Raw genomic sequence first — 18,913 nt, forward strand, 5'->3', positions numbered from 1 at the left:
CAGGCAGCACTCTAACAACTGACCTGTCTATCTACCCACAGTCCTTGTACTTTCAAGAAAAAGGTAAAAAAACTCTCCTTGTTCAGAAAAACTTAGTTCAAAAATGGTTCACTAGTAGAATCGGGGATCCAGCAAAACCAAGTCTCTTCCATGCTCATCCACAGCTGTGATAAAGTACACTGCACTGTCTTTATCTGGCCTGCAAATGACAACTTTATCCGCATAGATATGCCGAACATAACTCCAATGCTGCAGACACCCCAGAAAGCGTTCACACATATCCCGACAGAATGCCTTCTTACGAAGTGGCTTTAGAAATTTAAGGCAGTCCCAGACATCTTCGGCATATCACTTCTCACGATTTTCCTCTATAATGTCCATTATTTCCATGGGCACATACGGAAACTCAAGTCCATACTCTGTTGCCACCCATTTGTTCAAGAGTCTCTGAGACCTGGTGAGTCTCGTCATTTTCGGGCAGTTTTTATTTTCCTAGGTCAATATAATGTTTTTCAAAAACAGAAGCAAACTCACGGTAGTCTAGGTTCAAAATATTCGTCATCTCCCGCATCGGAATTTGAGTCTAAGTCTGAGTCTTGCAACTCCGCTGTGGGTAGATAATTCTTTGTAGTGGTACTCACGGCTCACCAATGCTTCTCCGTGGCCACCATCTTCCACTGGTTTGGTCCCGCAGGACCTGGAGGTGGCCTGCCATCACGATGGTAAGGGGTTTTCTGACGTTCCCCCTTCCCCGAAACAAGCACAGCAGCAGCAGTGACTGCAGCCAAAACCGTATCCAAGACTTTGGGAGCAGATTCTTGGACCTGAGAAGAAGCAATGTATTTTTCCAAGGTGTTGGCAGGTGTGGGCAATGCTGAAACTGTAGGCCTCACAGCCAGAGTATAAACGATAGACTCCTCGGTGGCTACGCCCGTGGCCCAGTCCATATGGTAGGCTCGAGGCAATTCGGTAGGCTGCCCCACCTTGAAGATGTACTCCCCGCATCTCCGACACCAGGCAAATGGCCGAGGGCTTGCGATCAAACTCTCACTTCCTCCACATAGCATGCTGAGGGCCTCAACATCCCCAGCGGTGTAGAGAACAAACTGCCCCTGTGGCAGCACGCAGATTCCCGTGTCAATCAACACGGTGCCGGGTATCTGCATACTCGTGTGACCTCTGACCGATGGCATCCTGGGTCCTTGAACAGATGATGCACCCGGAACACGGAATATTTTCCTTCCAGAAACTTTTCCTCTTCGGCACAGTGAAACACAGCTGGCTTCACTCTCCTCCTACGACACACTCACGTGGTGTCTCATGTAGGAAGACGAAACAGGTGTAGACTCCCACTGGTTCCTCTGGTTGCACAATTTTGCGGGCTTTTCTGCAGGGCTCCTCCCACGCTTACGCACCAACAATGAATGTCTTTTGCCTTACTTAAAATGGCACAGTCCAAAAAAAAACAACTTCCACCCTCTATTCCATACACTCACATGTACAGTTCTTATCCGTTGTGAGAAGTAACGATAAATCCTGGACTACGAGCCCACACGTGTAGCACTGACCCCCGAAGGAGTGGCTGGTTTTCTTGGGCTTACCATTTACCTTCTTTGCCTTGTAACTCATCCTTCTTGTCTAGGGGTTCTCGAGGTTGATAGCCCAATAACTGCAGAGACCGACACTTGAATTCCTTTAGGAATTTTTATTTGCTTAAAACATTGAACAGAAACAGTCTCTCAGTTGGGAATAGAGGTTATAGGTATGGAAGCTCAGACACTTTGGAAACTGCTGACACCTAATAAATGTCTCTCTCTAGATAATCCAGGGAATAGCCACTCGCAACTGGACATTTCCACTGTCGAATAAATCCTGGTTTATGGAGTTAGCAGCTGACAAATTACGCAAACTTAGCAAAGTCTCTGCCACAGACTTGGTTGCAAACTTTAGATGAACACAGAAAATCTCTCACAGGAACTTAGTTGTAACTGAAGGATTAAAATAGGAACTTTCTTACATTACCAGTATCTTGCAGCATCCATCGATACCGTAAGAAATGTGGATTCAATTAGTGTCCATACAGCTCAGAATCCAGGCTCTTACTGAGCAGCCAGCCTCGTGCATGGCCCTCTTCCAAAGAGCCCTCCCCTGGTTGCATGATGAGTTGCTGGGCCTCTCCAAAACCTGAGACAGTACCGAACCACTTTAGAATCCTCCTTCCAGTTACTGTGCCTCAGACTAGCCAGCTCAGAGACTTTAAAACTGATTAATCCGCACCCCAGGCCATGAGGGCCCCTGGGGGCTGGTCAGGAGGACAGGACCATGGAGTCAGAATACACTTCTGGACCAGAACCCAGAACCACGTGACTTTAGCACCTTAAGTACCCTCTCCTGGAATACACAGTGAGACAACGCACCCACTGATGGGCTCAGAGAGAGAGAGACTGGTACACAATTCATCCAACCAGACTGCGTTCCAATGCCTGTCAAAGGTGCTACCTACACCTATGATCAGACAGAACATTAGTACAGCCCAGCCAAACTGATGCCAAAACCACAATTTAGCACAATTACCCCCAAGACTCAACTATAGTCTTGGGAAAAAAACTAAATTTACAGACATAGTGCGTACTCTTCAGGAGTACCGGCGCTACATATTACTTTGCTAGGTAATGGCAATGTTATTGGCAAATGAATAACCCTATGGCCGAAAATGTAAAAATAGTTTCAGTCCCAATGGGGTACGCAAGTGTGAGAGCTGTAGTGGATAAATGATATGGTTACTTGAAGCATGATGCATACCGAAATTTTTATTTTTTTACATTTTCTTAAAAGAGGTGTTTGAATAAAAAAATAGAAAACCCTCTATGTTCACAAAAACAATTGCAGTATGATGGGTAACAATTTTGGACTTGGTCACCTGTATATATTGAAGCGCATAACTGTTCTGAAGCAGTAAGTGTTGTGCATGGAACTACATTTCAATCTCATCCTTTTAACTTTATGTATTGCATGCAATGGTTATATTGACTTTGAAAGGAAACTCTTCCCTTCAAAACCAGGGGTTAGTTGACTTTATTGACTCTCAGGGGGATGAGATATGACCTTCCATAAATGTTCAACATTTCAGCTTATATTCCTTGGAAGTCTCATGGTGGGTTACGTGTATTGCAGGGCTTAGTGCAAAGGATCTTTTTGTCTAGTTTATTAGATGACTCTGAACTCATCACTAGATATATTAAAAAACAACAGTGACTCTCACAGTGGTTAATAGCAACATAGCTCCTATCATCTACTTTAAGTGATTATTTAAATCACTGCAAGTCTAATGTTAAACTATGCCACAGTGCCTTTCAAGAAACTTGCTTAGCTTCAGTCAGAAGTCCAGGAGGACCAAGAGCCCATCTGAGAAATGTTTACATCAAATTACATCAAATTCTGAAACTAATATATCCTTGCAGTTGTTTTTATGATCATAGCTTCCCAGCTGCCCTTCTGTCTCTGTAAACAATATAGAGGCTCACAAAGCAGCAAGGTTAAAAAGACTGTGGTGGTGCAGGGTAGGAATGAAATTTGTATTTGCTGCCATGGATTCATGGTAAATCCCGCATTTTTGAAATTCCCCAGCAAATGTTTTAAAAAACCTTAATCCACTGCTTGGCATGTGACCTGTGACCAGCAGAAGTAGAAGGGGCAATAAGGGGTCTTTTAGATTTGTAATTTCCTCACTATAAAAGGAGGGCACAGAACAGCTGCAGTGTCAATGTTCTATAAGCTGCTGTATGAAGATGTTAGAAAGGAATGACCAACAGCCTAGCGATTTGATTTACTAAAACTGGAGACTGTAAAGTCTGGTGCAGATCTGCATAGAAACCAATCAGCTTCCAAGTTTTTTGGTCAAAGCTTAACTGGACAAACTGAAGTTAGAAGTTGATTAGCTACCATGCACAGCCGCATCAGATGTTCCCGTTATAGTAGATCAACCCCAGTGTGCTTTACCTCTGATTGATAGCTCTTTGGGCAATCATCCCCTTTGCTACCTTTTCAACATTTTTTACTATTATTATTGAGAGCTCTTTTGTCTTTAATTTTCATTTGTGGTTGATTTGAATGGCAGTGGTCACTTTTAGGTTCTGTCCTGTTTATGGCAAACTGCATTTATGTGTTTATTTTACTGAAAGGTTTTCTTTATTTTTTATTTAAATTGACTTTTGTTGTGGGGTTTAGGCGTTGGAGTATTTGGGTTTTCATTTCTTTTAATGGTATATTGTTTTTTATTTTATGTTGATAGGGCTCAAAGTGCACCATTCACTTGTTGCTCACCATCTGTTCTCAGTACTGCTTTTTTTATCCAGCATGCTGCCACATTGCTGTGCAGCAACTATTGTGCACAAAAACAATACACATTCACCTAAAAAAAAATGTTACACTAACAGACTTGCCTCTAATGAAAACCACTTTTTTAAAACCATTTAAGACATTAAAGTACAATAAGGTGCTCACAGCTGATGCCATCAAACTGTCGTACCTCTGGTCCATTCAAGCTCTTTAGCTGTAATTTTTTAAGAAGACGCCTTCCTATGGCTTTTAGACCTGTTGTGGCTGCTACACAGGGCTGGATCTAGCCTGTCTGATGTGGGGGTGCAGTAAAAATGGCAGGGGGTAGAGGATGGGAGGTCAGTGTACAGTGGTGTGAAAAAGTGTTTGCCCCCTTCCTCATTTCCTGTTCCTTTGCATGTTTGTCACACTTAAGTGTTTCGGAACATTAAACCAATTTAAACAATAGTCAAGGACAACACAAGTAAACACAAAATGCAATTTGTAAATGAAGGTGTTTATTATTAAAGGTGAAAAAAAATCCAAACCATCATGGCCCTGTGTGAAAAAGTGATTGCCCCCCTTGTTAAAACATACTATAACTGTGGTTGTCCACACCTGAGTTCAATTTCTCTAGCCACACCCAGGCCTGATTATTGCCACACCTGTTCACAATCAAGGCATCACTTAAATAGGAGCTGCTTGACACAGTAAGGTCCACCAGAAGATCCTTAAAAGCTACAAATCATGCCGAGACCCAAAGAAATTCAGGAACAATTGAGAAAGAAAGTAATTGAGATCTATCAGTCTGGAAAGGGTTATAAAGCCATTTCCAAAGCTTTGGGAATCCAGCGAACCACAGTGAGAGCCATTATCCACAAATGGCGAAGACATGGAACAGTGGTGAACCTTCCCAGGAGTGGCCGGCCGCCCAAAATTACCCCAAGAGCGCAGCGACGACTCATCCAAGAGGTCACAAAAGACCCCACAACAACGTCCAAGGAACTGCAGGCCTCACTTGCCTCAGTTAAGGTCAGCGTTCATGCCTCCACCATCAGGAAAAGACTGGGCAAAAATGGCCTGCATGGCAGAGTTCCAAGGAGAAAACCACTGCTGAGCAAAAATAACATCAAAGCTCGTCTCAATTTCTCCACAACACATCTTGATGATCCCCAAGACTTTTGGGACAACATTCTGTGGACCGATGAGACAAAAGTGGAACTCTTTGGAAGGTGTGTGTCCAAGTATATCTGGCGTAGAAGGAACACTGCATTTCATAAAAAGAACATTATACCAACAGTAAAATATGGTGGTGGTAGTGTGATGGTCTGGGGCTGTTTTGCTGCTTCAGGACCTGGAAGACTTGCCGTGATAAAAGGAACTATGAATTCTGCTGTCTACCAAGAGATCCTGAAGGAGAATGTCCGACCATCTGTTCGTGTACTCAAGCTGATACGAACTTGGGTTCTGCAGCAGGACAATGATCCTAAACACACCAGCAAGTCCACCACCGAATGGCTGAAGAAGAACAAAATGAAGACTTTGGAGTGGCCTAGCCAAAGTCCTGACCTGAATCCTATTGAGATGTTGTGGTACGACCTTAAAAAGGCTGTTCATGCTCGAAAACCCTCTAATGTACCTGAATTAGGACAATTCTGCAAAGATGAGTGGGCCAAAATTCCTCCAGGACGCTGTAAAATCCTCATTGCACGTTATCGCAAACGCTTGGTTGCAGTTGTTGCTGCTAAGGGTGGCCCAACCAGTTATTAGGTTTAGGGGGCAATCACTTTTTCACACAGGGCCATGATGGTTTGGATTTTTTTTCACCTTTAATAATAAACACCTTCATTTACAAATTGCATTTTGTGTTTACTTGTGTTGTCCTTGACTATTGTTTAAATTGTTTTGATGTTCCGAAACACTTAAGTGTGACAAACATGCAAAGGAACAGGAAATGAGGAAGGGGGCAAACACTTTTTCACACCACTGTATATAAAAAACTCAAAACAAAGAATCTTTTTTTAAATATGTAAAAGTTTCCATCACTTATGCTTTTATGCAGAATTGCAGTAAATTAGTGGGAGGGACATAAAACTTCAACCTAAATATAGGATGCAGGGATCAGGCGTATTTCATGTACACAGTGCAAGTGTTAGGTGTATGTTCAGCAAGTAAGAAAATACCCGCTGATTTTGACAAACAAAATTAATTGTCCTTGTTACTTCCTGAAAGTTGAGCTGGAAGCATAATTCAATATTACCTGTATAGCGGGGCAGGGCTCATAAGTGGGTAATGCAAAGAGTGCAGACGTCAGGAATATGTACACTACAGAACGCAGGGGTCAGGAGTATGCAAAGCACAAAATGCCTGGTCATCTATTTGTCTTTGAAGGATCAGCAGTTGTAGATAGATAATTTGCCCTCTTTAAGTGCCAGTGCACACCAGAACTTGGTGAGGGAAACCTGCATTCAGTGCGTGTTTCCTGCACCGCATTCAAAACACACTGCCGTTGTGATCTGCAGCAGGTGTCAATGCAAACTTAAAGTGGAACCATATTCACCTCGGTTCCAGTAATGTGGCGCCCTGGATCCCCTTGCCGGCTGCTGACATCTTTAAGTATGAAATACATCTGAAATACATCTTTAAGTATTTTAAATGCTGCCCGCTTTCATTGGCTGGGTGGGGATGACATAATTCCAGCAGTCGGCTTCTGTATTGCTGAATTTCTACAGTGATCTGCGTTTGCATGGCTTACTGTTCAGGGGTGGACAGGCTGGTAACTAAAGTGTTACTAAAGTAAAAAACAAATTTTTAAGCTAAAATAACAAACATGTATATGGTATTGCACAGAGTGGCCCAGATCCTCCTCTTCTGGTGTCCCCAGCGCCATTATTTGCTCGTCTTCTTTTTCTTAGGGACTACCATAGCCAGCCACTGGCTATGGGGAGAATGTAGTCTGCGCGCTTCCGACCTGTGTGTCAACAGATTTACACAGTGGGATTTAGGCCCTCCCCCACTTCCTGCTCACTGCATCTGATTGACAGCAGCAAGATCCAATGGCCCCTGCTGTTGCTTGAGTGCTGTGTAAAGAGGAGAAGAGGGGAGAAAAGATGAAGCCATGCACAGTGCTGATCTCTTCTCCCCTCTCTTCCCCTTCACACAGTGAAGGAGGACACAGAGAAACTAAACAAAAAACGTTTTTAGGTTTAGTAACACTTTAATTTTAATGCAGAAGAGACATAGCATGCCTGCTCACCCATTTTTATGTACTACCCAAAGATCCACTTCAATGACACCTCAAATGCAGATCACAAACCCAGTGAGCTTGCCTGCACCAGCTTGCATGGTACATTAGTATCATGCGATCCCGGTTGCTTTGAGTTTTATAAACTAGTGCATTCACTACTTTTGCTGTGGTCCAGAGCAATTTCAGCCCATTCAAATGAAAGAAGTCCTGTGCCATTCATGGTGTGAACCAGCCCCTAAGCCTCATTCACACAGGTGGCTGAAGTTTCACCGCCCCCCTGGCCCCCCACCAAAACCTAAAATACAGCTGGAGGAGGATTATCACCTGCTGCAGCAAATTTATTGCAGCATGTTGAGTCGACAGAATCAGTCATTCAAGTCAATAGGGCTGCACTGCAACTGTGAGCAAAAAAAAACTTTGGCTTGCAGTTACGGCACATTATCCCCATTATAAACTGGCATTTGCCAGAGAAGAAAAAACACACAGGCATTTAAGAAGCGTCAGGATCGCCTCCTAAATGCCTGACCTTGGATGCTTAGCCACATTCTAAAAAAGCAATCAGCAATCCACCTGTAGATTGCTTTTCAGAGCATTGGCTAGTGTGAACCTAGACTAATAACAGTCAATGGAATGCCACCCATTTTGCTGTCTTTTAAACGGTAAACTGATACCTATGCTTCACAGGTTACTTTCACCCTGTTAAAAGGACTGCAATATGTAATTGCATTACAGCGACTGATATTAAAGGGGGGTGGGGGGTGCACAGGCTAAGTACTGCACAGGCACTTCTGGCAGCTTCCAGTGAATTACTGTTGAGGCAAAACACACTTTTTCCTGCTTCTCCCTCACCTCTCTCATAGGGCCTTTTTTGCAGAGCCAACCCATCCCTCACCAACACAGTAAACTTGGGACAAGCTGTTGCAGTGATGGCAAGTGCACCCTGTGTACCCATTGGTTGAGGAGACATTGTGAGGCAGTGGAGCCTGCCTCCTCAGCCAATGGGTAGCTGAAGTCCCTCCCACTTAACAACACCCGGGATCTCAAGAGCCTAGTGGTTTAGCTTACTATGGGGACAAGCCAGGATGGCATTTATTTTAATACATTGATCTCATATTAGTTGATATTAGAGGATAGCGTCAACCAGTGGTGGCTGGTGGTATATTTTTTTTGGGGGGGGACAATCCATCCGCCACCACCTCCCTGATCGTTCAGTCACCAGCCGTGTACTTACCCCATCTAGGTCACGGGCAGCGCTTCCTCTGGGTGGCTTCTCCTCCTCCTGGTGCTTCACGGTGGCTTCCCCTTCATCTCCTCCCTCCTCCTTTTCGGAGGCCAAAAGGATTGCTTCTCCTCTCAATCAGGTGATGGTACTCAGGAGTCACTTCCTGATTGGGTAGGAAGAGAATCAGGAAGACAATAGTGAATATTAATTTGCTATTGTCACACAACTGGATGGGTTTGGGGTGCAGTGCTCTGCGCCCAAGCCCACCCTTTTTTGAAGCCTATTAGAGCCTCTGGCTCTAATCACGTGCTTCTAAAAAAATAAAGAAACAAACAAAAAAAAAACATTGGAATCCAGGCGTCCATCACCCTGCATGTAGATTAGGGGGCCAGATGCACTGGATCACGGGGGCGGTATGGACGGGCCGCCACTGGTGTCAACCCATACAGCCTTCCTGCTGCCGCCCCCTGCATGCCTTATGGAACCTGGGCTCAGGTGGGAGGGATTGAGCTAATGGCTTTGGGGGGGCTCAAGTGCAATATGTGCCCACCCCAGCACCCCCTTAGATCCGGCCATGCTTCTACATCTGCCGGTCAAGCAGGCTTTGTACTGCCTTATTTAAAAACATGTGGAACTGGTAAAACTAGCGGGAAAAAAAACTTTTTTAACCTCTTCCAACCAAAGTAACACACTATGCATCCTCACTGCAGATGGGCTCTAACGATGGCTGTATGCATATAAGCGTTCGATGGCTTCAGTGTTCTGCACTGAGAGTGTGCGCACTGTGTGCTCTCAGCACAGAGACCCAGCTATCTCTGACATCTTCTTTTCACCGTAAATGTTTGGGAGACAGTGGGTGGGGCTTGTGATATGTGACCACAGCAACAGTCAATCACAGCGATCGCATGATCAGATACTACATCTCAGCTCCCCATCTTTGATAAACCTTTTAAGGGACAGCAGGATTTGGGCCAAGGGGTTAAAAAACTAAAATGACTCAGATTGTTGTGCTACTGCTGTAAAATAAAAAAAAGATCCACCCACAGTCAAATATGGACTGCCAGGGTTTGCTGTACTTGAGGTATTTTAAAAAATCTGTGGTTGGTGGGATCCTTTCACAAATTAGAAGACTGTTATGTATATATTAGAAATTTACTGACTAGAATTTTCCTTTTGATTATTTTTATAGGATAGGTGCAATTTTGATTCATTAACATTGTAGTCATTTATACATAATTTTCATATTTGCTTGCGTGCCTTAGGATAGATATTTCAAAAAAAAAAAAAAGAAGTAATTTGTATGTACCTCCTTGTTAGCACTATGTGGTGCTGCTTGTTCAGCGTCCTAAATTGCGTCTGGAGACATAGGATTAAATACCTGGTGAGCTATATGCTCAAAGAAACAGGTAGAACAGGGTATCATTTATTGGAAGGCGAGCTTTTTATTTGAATTGTCTACTGTAAAGATATTTTGAATCTTTCTAAAAATATTTTAAAAACCAGAAGTCAAAGTGACATTTACATGACTTCAGATAGTTACAATGTGTTTCTGTAAATGTATCATAATTTTATGAATAGTGAATAGACATATTTTAGCTGTAGGGTTGTGAAGTTACTGACTGCCAATACAAATATGTGATTTTTTTTTTAGAACATCAACTACATTTTTTATTTACATTTTATTTTTACTTCGGATTCACTAAAACTGTATGGTATTTGGTTATTCAAAACTCAGTGTTCTGCTTAGCTGAATCAATGTGGTAAAGCTGTAATTGCTTTACCACACCAGCAATGCAGTTTTCATGACCGCCTAAAAGTACTTTTGATGGAGCCTATGGGGTTGATTTACTAAAGGCAAATACACGGTGCACTTTGCAAAGTGCAGTTGCACTGGAGCAGTTGCTCTAGTTCTTAGGAAATTAGTGGGAGCTCTACTGACTTCCATCATCCAATCATGTGCAAGCAAACATTCTGTTTTTTTTATTTTCCTTGTATGCGATTGGGTATTCTTTGCAAAAGGAATCTTTACCTCATTTATTAAGCTAGCAAGAAGTGATGGTAAAATGTCTCTAGTAGAGCCCCAAAACTCAATAAAAAATAATAATAAAATAAAAAGTTTTGTTTTAAGAGTTTTAGGACACAATGGGGTGGATTTATGGGGTTGATAAACAGACTGTGCACTTTGCAAAGTGCAGTTGCACTCTGCAAGAGTAGTTTCTCCTGAGCTTAGTAAATGAGGTAAGGATTCTCTTCTAAGAGAATACCCAATCACGTGCAAGAAAAATAAAAAAATAAAAAACATTCTTGCTTGCACGTGATTGGATGATGGAAGTCAGCAGAACTTCTGCTCATTTACTACACACTGGAGCAACTGCTCTTGAAGTGTGCAACTGCCCTTTGCAATGTGCACAGTCTATTTGCCTTTAGTAAATCAACCCCATAGTATGTGTGTAGGTATACTGTATTAGTAAAAGGATGGTCTTATTTTAAAACATGCACAGTGTTTTATCTTGCCATTAGTTATTGAACAAATCAGAGCCTTACCTGGAAATGTGTACCAACCTCTAGGACAGTGATGGTGAACCTTGGTGCCCCAGATGTTTTGCAACTACATTTCCCATGATGCTCCACTACACTGCAGAGTGCACAAGCGCCATGGAAAATGTAGTTCCAAAACATCTGGGGTGCCAAGGTTCACCATCACTGCTCTAGGATAATGACACCATGAAAATAGTATATATGGAGTCATATGAGCCACTTGGTGACTCAAGCATTGCAATCAGTTAAAATATATCAAAAGCCAGATATTTCTGTTAATGAGGGAGAATGGGCCAAAATAAATGAAAAAAATAAATAGTACAGGCAAATGCTTTGCTATAAGAATTATGAGACCACAGATGATAGTGCAGTGTACAATTGGCCAGCAGAACAACTTTAAATAGCAAATGTAGCCCTCTTTTGAGGGGGGTCATAAGAATGCCCCCCCCCCCCAAAAAAAAGAATATTGAGCTAAACCTGTAGGTAAATAAGAAAATGTGAATAAGTGGGTTTGATAATAAAGTTGGCATTCCCTCCAACCAAAACAGGGCCACTGTGAACAGAGGGGATTTTCTTCCTGGGAAACGAATCAATAATCTAAGTAAAGTAATTGAGAGCAGAAGCACTACTGCAACCAGAACATAACATTAACCATAAGTATATAGGTACACAACAATAAAGAAATAATACATTATTTACACATACATTTATATAAAAAGAGATTAATAACAGTACATACAGGCAGTTTCAGCAAAGGGCCTGATAGGAGATCTGCTGGAATTGTACACATATACCCAGGTATATATAATTATTAACCACTTGCTTACTGGGCACTTAAACCCCCCTCATGCCCAGACCAATTTTCAGCTTTCAGCGCTGATGCACTTTGAATGACAATTGCGCGGCCATACAACACTGTACCCAAATGAAATTTTTATAATTTTTTTTCCCACAAATAGAGCTTTCTTTTGGTGGTATTTAATTACAGCTGGGAGTTTTATTTTTTGCTAAACAAACAAAAAAAGATGCAAAAAAAAATAGGTAATTTTTCTCCTTCATTGAAGTGCACTGATGAGGCGGCACTGATAGGCTGCACTGGTGGGCACTGATAGGCTGCATTGGTGGGCACTGATAGGCTGCATTGGTGGGCACTGATAGGCTGCACTGGTGGGCACTGATAGGCATAGTTAAGGCGGCACTAATAGGCACAGATAAGGCGGCACCGATGGGCACAGATAAGGCGGCACTGATAGGCACAGATAAGATGGCACGGATGGGTGGCACAGATGGGTGGCACGGATGGGTGGCACTAAGGGGCACTGATAGGTACCACTGATAGATGGGACTGATGGGCACTGATAGGTGGCACTGATAGGTGGCTCTGATAGGTGGCACTGCTGGGCACTGATGGGCGGCACTGCTGGGCACTGATGGGCACTGGTAGATGACACTCATGGGCACAGATATGTGGCACTGGGGTGCAGCACCTTTGTTGAGGCAGATTGTGGGCACTGCTGGGTGGCACTGTGGGCACTGCTGGGTGGCACTGCTGGGTGGCACTGCTGGGTGGCACTGTGGGCACTGCTGGTTGGCACTGACAGGAGGGGACACATTTTTTATTGATGTGGCACTGGCAGGGGGCAGGTGGGCACTGGCAGGGCTGGCCGTGATCGGGACTGATGTCCCGATCACGGCCGCCGGTGATTGGCTCTTTTTTTTTCTCCTCGCGCTGTTAGCGCGAGGAGGAATAATAGCCAATTACCGGCTCCGTTGTATCACATGATCAGCTGTCATTGGCTGACATCTGATCACGTGATAAGGGGTCGGGATCGGGCGAGTCTCATAGAGCAGGCCGCTCGTGCACGGGACGACGACAATAGACGTAGTCCCGGCAAAGTAGATCCGCGCTGTAGCCGTCATTCGGCTATAGCGCGGGTCTCAAGTGGTAAAAAGGGATAACTCTAGATGAATCAAAAAACTGTATGACTTGACACCTGAGTGCTAAGATTTCACAGAGAAGCTGGCCTTCAAATGTGCAAATACAATGGCCACTGTACAACGTGGATTGGGTGATGCTGGCAGTGCAGATCTCCTCAGATCGGGGAATCTTGAACTGTACAAACAACAAAAGGCACAAAAGGCACAAAAGAGCACGAGGCAATTGTGCATTATCCACAACATTTTATTATAAGATTAAAGATACAAATTATACTCACAAACCAAAGCAGATAGATGGTATATCATGAATTCAGAAACCAGACGGTCACCCTCCAGCCTCTGAAGACCAATTGGTTGGCAACACCTACTAAGCCCTAGGATGACAGCTAAGAATTTGAAGCTATGTCTTGCCACAAGACAATTGTTGAACAAGTGTTGTCTCTATTTGAATACAATGGTAACTTTTGGTGTCCAAAGAAAAAACATCAAAAAAGTCAAGTTTTCTATCATTTATACAGACTTTATTAATAAATTATTTGAATCAAACTGCTTGGTTTATGGTGCTTTTCTTTTTGATAGTGTGATTTCACTATCTTCATTTCATGTATGCTAATCAATAAATGCACAACCACACCACACAGGTGAGTCAGTGGATCCTCTATCTCTCTAGAAACGGTGTTCCGTTTTTCTCTCTCTTTATTCAAATGCTTCAGTTTCCATTAAAATGCATACAGCTGCTTTTAAATGGAAGAAACTGCATTCAAGAAGGAATGGATGCATTTGACTTGCTTTGCTTGCAGTTCAAATAATCTGCGAAGGGCAACGCAAAGCAAAGGAGTTCAAAGGTAGCCTATAAACTGCTATGTGTACTGCTCTGTTAAAGTGGTTGTAAACAATCACCTTGTAAAACAACCAATTCAGTTTAAAATAGAAATGAAACGCAAGACATTTTGTATAGATATAAAAAAAAAAAAAAAACATTTTCTCCCATTTTTATAAGTGATCACATACCCTCTCAGTTACATTACAGCTGGGGGGATGGGGGGGGGGGGGGGATAAGTAGTAGCAGCACACTGAGCTATTTAGTGAATGGCTGTACAGCGAGGAGGGTGTCAGGACAAGTCTGATCATTGGAGGAGAACTCCCTGAATAACTAGAGAACTGACCACGCTGTGCTCTCCTGCTTAGTGTGATCAGTTTTTAATAGGACAGCAAGAGGACTAGCAAGAACACCAGAGATTTCACACAAAGCAAGAAATGCGAAGAGAATAGGAGACTTTCTAATACAAGTACATGGTACAGCTGGCACATATCAGGAATATGAAATGTTGGGGGATTTTGCTGACCTGTATTTGAAGTGTATTCCAAACGCATGTCAAATGAAGGAAAACAACATCCATTGACATAAGCCTTAGTGGTTACCTAGGTATTTCACAAAACGAAATGGAACAATTTTCTGTGGATGGATTAGACAAAAATATAACTTATTTGTAAATGTACTCTATGTTTTGGAAAGAAAAATATATGTCAGCACTAAAACCTTATACAGAATGTGAAGTATTCTGGAATGAGCATAAACATGTGGTGCTATTTTTCTACCACAGAGCCAAAATAACTTGTTATCATTAAGCGATCAATGAAAAGTCTGCTACTGAGATGTCTTGATTTTACAGGCTTGCCAGTGCCATTACACAGAGAATATGATTTCCTCTATTAGAATTTTTAAAATATTTTATATTATGTAGATGCACCCTATTGTTACTGTTTCACACTTGGATGGACTTATCATTTAACTGCTTAAGGACTGCCTCCTGCACATATACGTCTACAGAATGGCACGGCTGGGCACAATCGTGTACCTGTACGTGGCTCTTTAAGTGCCCAGCCGTGGGTCGGGAGCGCACTGCCGGCGGCGCTCTCCCAACCCGGTCCTGAGCTCCATGACCGTGGTCGCGGGACCAGTGGACCCGATCGCCCCTGGTGTCCCGCGATCGGGTCACAGAGCTGAAGAACGAGGAGAGGTCTGTGTAAACAAACCTCTCCCGGTGCTTCGTACTGTGGCTGTCACCGATCGTCTGTTCCCTGTTATAGGGAAAGACGATCAGTGATGTCACATGCCAGGCCACGCCCCTACAATAAAAAAAAACATATAACGTCACACATAACCCCTCCTACCCCCTATTGGTTAACTCCTTCACTGTCAGTGTCATTTACACTAGAATCAGTGCATTTAAATAGCACTGATTGCTGTATAAATGACAATGGTCCCAAAAATGTGTAAAAAATGTCTGATGTGTACGCCATAATGTCACACTCACAATAAAAATCACTGATCGCCACCATTACTAGTAAAAAAAAAAATATTAATAAAAATGCTATAAAACTATCCCCTATTTTGTAAACGCTATAACTTTTACCTAAACCAATCAATAATCGCTAATTGCGATTTTTTTACCAAAAATATGTAGAAGAATACGTATCGGCCTAAACTGAGGAAAAAAAATGTTTTTTTATATATTTTTTGGGGATATTTATTATAGCAAAAAGTAAAAAAATATAGCATTTTTTCAAAATTGTCGCTCTATTTTTGTTTATAGCGCAAAAAATAAAAACCGCAGAGGTGATCAAATACCACCAAAATAGTGAGAAAAAAAAATGCCAATTTTTGCTTGGGAGCCACGTTGCACAACCACGCAATTGTCAGTTAAAGCACCGCAGTGCCGAAACGCAAAAAAGGGGCTTGGTCCTTTGGCTGCAAATTGGTCCCGGGCTTAAGTGGTTAAATGCCTAACTGAAGTTCAGCATTAGTCAATGTCTTCTTCTCTGAGCACTCAGTTGAACATGCATACTTTTTTTGCAACCATTTAGCTCAATAATGTAACTTTTTGAGAACACATAGATAAACTGACATTGGCCTTATTCTATAATAGATGCCAGGGCTTGGGCACACAGGGGGGCCTGGACAGCAGGGGGATTGGTGTGGTGGGATGGGAGAATAATTACAGAACAATGCACTGTCTGTGTCTCTCCTTCCAGGATCTAAAAGACGGTTTCTCCCCCTCTCACTCCTGTCGGCTCTTCATCATTCTGTAATTGTCCTGCCACACTAATCCCTTCTCCCTGTGCTGCCCAAATCTGATTCCCCCCTATTTTCCCAGCCCCCCCCCCCCTTACACTTTTGCAGCACTGCCAGCTTTCCTCTCCCACCGGCTGCTGGGGGGTACACAGGAAGATGGAGAGTGGGGAAAGGGGCCCGTAAATATGTAATTTGCGGGCCCCTTCCTTTTCTGAACTGACACAGTGAGCGAACAGTAGCAATCACTCCTTTGTCCATTGATAAATGAGCATAGTAAACTGGTTTACTGTGCTTCAGTTTATGAGTAAACAGGAGCCCCTGTCTCATGTTCATTCATCTTCAGTGCAGCTGAGGCTACAGAGAAGGTAAATGAAGAATCTGTCTCACCAAATTATTTTCTCTTTTTTTAAAGATGAGATGTCAGGTGTCTGTTTAGACCCCTGATATTTCATCCAAGCCCCCCACAACAGCATTATAACATGGAATAACTATGTTTTGTAAATGCTAGATTGAACATTTCTTAGATGCAAGTTCCTTCTGTTTCCATCTTAGCTGTCTCTTGAAAAATATGGAGACCCCATCTTGATAGTTGGTATTTTGTGCATTTATGAGATGTGTGCCCATATATCTTTTGTTCCTAGCTGTGTTTAAAAATCTTTCAATGGATAACATATAAATCTTACAAAAAAATCAACTTGGAAGGTGAAGAAATTTGATTTTGATTAAGAAACTCCTATAGTCTGCCATATACATATATTGTCTACTGGGACCGACCTGTCAAATGATCTATAATGAGTCATAGGGGTTGATTTACTAAAGGCATATAGACTGTGTACTCTGCAAGTGCAGTTGCTCCAGAACTTAGTAAATGAGCTGAAATTCTGCTGACTTCCATCATCCAATCATGTGCAAGCAAAAATGCTGACTTTTAAATTCTCCTTGCACATGATGATTAGGTATTCTTTGTAGAGTGAAGCTTTACGTTATTTACTAATCTTTGGAACAACTGCACTTGCAGAGTGTAACGGCACTTTGCAAAGTGCACAGTCTATGTGCCTTTAGTAAATCAACCCTATAATGTTTGTATATAGCTTCACCAAGTTAAGTTATGCCACGTATACATGATCGGAGTGTTCGTCTGAAAAATCTTGGATGGTTTTTCGTACAGAATTCCGCTCAAGCTTGGCTTGCATACTCAAGATCACACAAACTTTCTCTGAACTTTTGAACGTCAAGAACGCAGTGATGTACAACACGAACAATGGGACTATAAAGAGGAAGTTCAATAGCCAGTGCGCCACCCTTTGTGCTCCTTCTGCTAATCTCGTGTTAGTAGTAGTTTGGTGAGAGATGATTCGCAATTTTCAGACTTGTGCTTTTCCGATTGTTACTGCTCTTCAGTTTGTGCTTGTGGGTTCGTATCTGTTCTTCAGTACGTATAGTCAGTTCTCATCTGGGTTTCAGTGTGTATTATTATAGTACGTATTTGATTTTCAGTGTGTTCTTGTCCGCTCGTTTCTGATTTTCAGCACGCTTTTCTCAGGCCTTTCTGTTTTTCAGTGTGCGAGTTCATTCTGACCAGCCGACCATTTTGAAGCCATGTTGTGGTTACGTACTCGTTGTAGAGTTCGTGCTGTGCGGGGGCTTGGTGTTGGGGTTCTTGCTTTGACCCAAGCCCAGTCCATGAACAGGGTGGGGAGGAGTTCATGGACCAAGAATTGGTTGCTTCAGCGTGACCAATTCTGTCATATGCCTTTGTTGTGGGAGATCCAGGAGAATAATCCTGATGATTTCAGGAATATTCTATGGATGACAGACCCCATTTTTCACCATCTGTTGGCTTTGCTGTCCCCTTATATTACGAAGCAGGACACCTGCATGCGGCAAGCCATCACTCCTGAGCAGAGGCTAGTTGCCACCTTGCGATATTTGGCGATGGGGAGAAGTCTGCAGGACCTCAAGTTCTCGATAGGCATCTCCCCCCAGGCTCTGGGGATCATTATTCCAGAGACCTGTCCTGCCATCATTCAGGTCCTGCAGAAGGACTATATCAAGGTAAGATTTCTCCTTTAACATCACATTATATGTATTTAATGTTTGCTAATATATTGTATTTCTTTCATCATTCTCTAATTGTCATGATTGTAATATGCTGTGAATGTCCTCTTTATCCTCATGCATGCTGTATGCTTTTAATGCTCTTTTTTGTCCTTCATGCATATTTGCCTTCACTAACCTCCCCAGCATGCTATCCTGGGCCAATATACACCTAGCCTAGTCACTTAACAGTGTATTTTGTTAGCTCCATTGTAGTGCTTTACCCTAAACACCCACTAAAATGTGTACACATGTTATTGTTGTCCTTAAATTCAGGCAGAGTGCCATAGAACCCCTCTAAAATTTTTACAATGGGCCATCAGAGGGGGTGAGGAATCTGATAAGTGTACCTTATCTTTAAATGTTATACTGATGTTGGCCAAGAATGTTTGTGTCTAATCTGCTTGCAAAGTTATGTGCAAAAGTACTAATTTTATTTTTTCTGTTTTGACTCCACAGTTTTCTTCAACACCACAGA

This window comes from Lithobates pipiens, unplaced genomic scaffold (assembly GCF_037356315.1).
Source record: "Lithobates pipiens isolate NorthernLeopardFrog02 unplaced genomic scaffold, aLitPip1_a1.2 Scaffold_19, whole genome shotgun sequence".
In the NCBI taxonomy this organism is placed as follows: domain Eukaryota; kingdom Metazoa; phylum Chordata; class Amphibia; order Anura; family Ranidae; genus Lithobates; species Lithobates pipiens.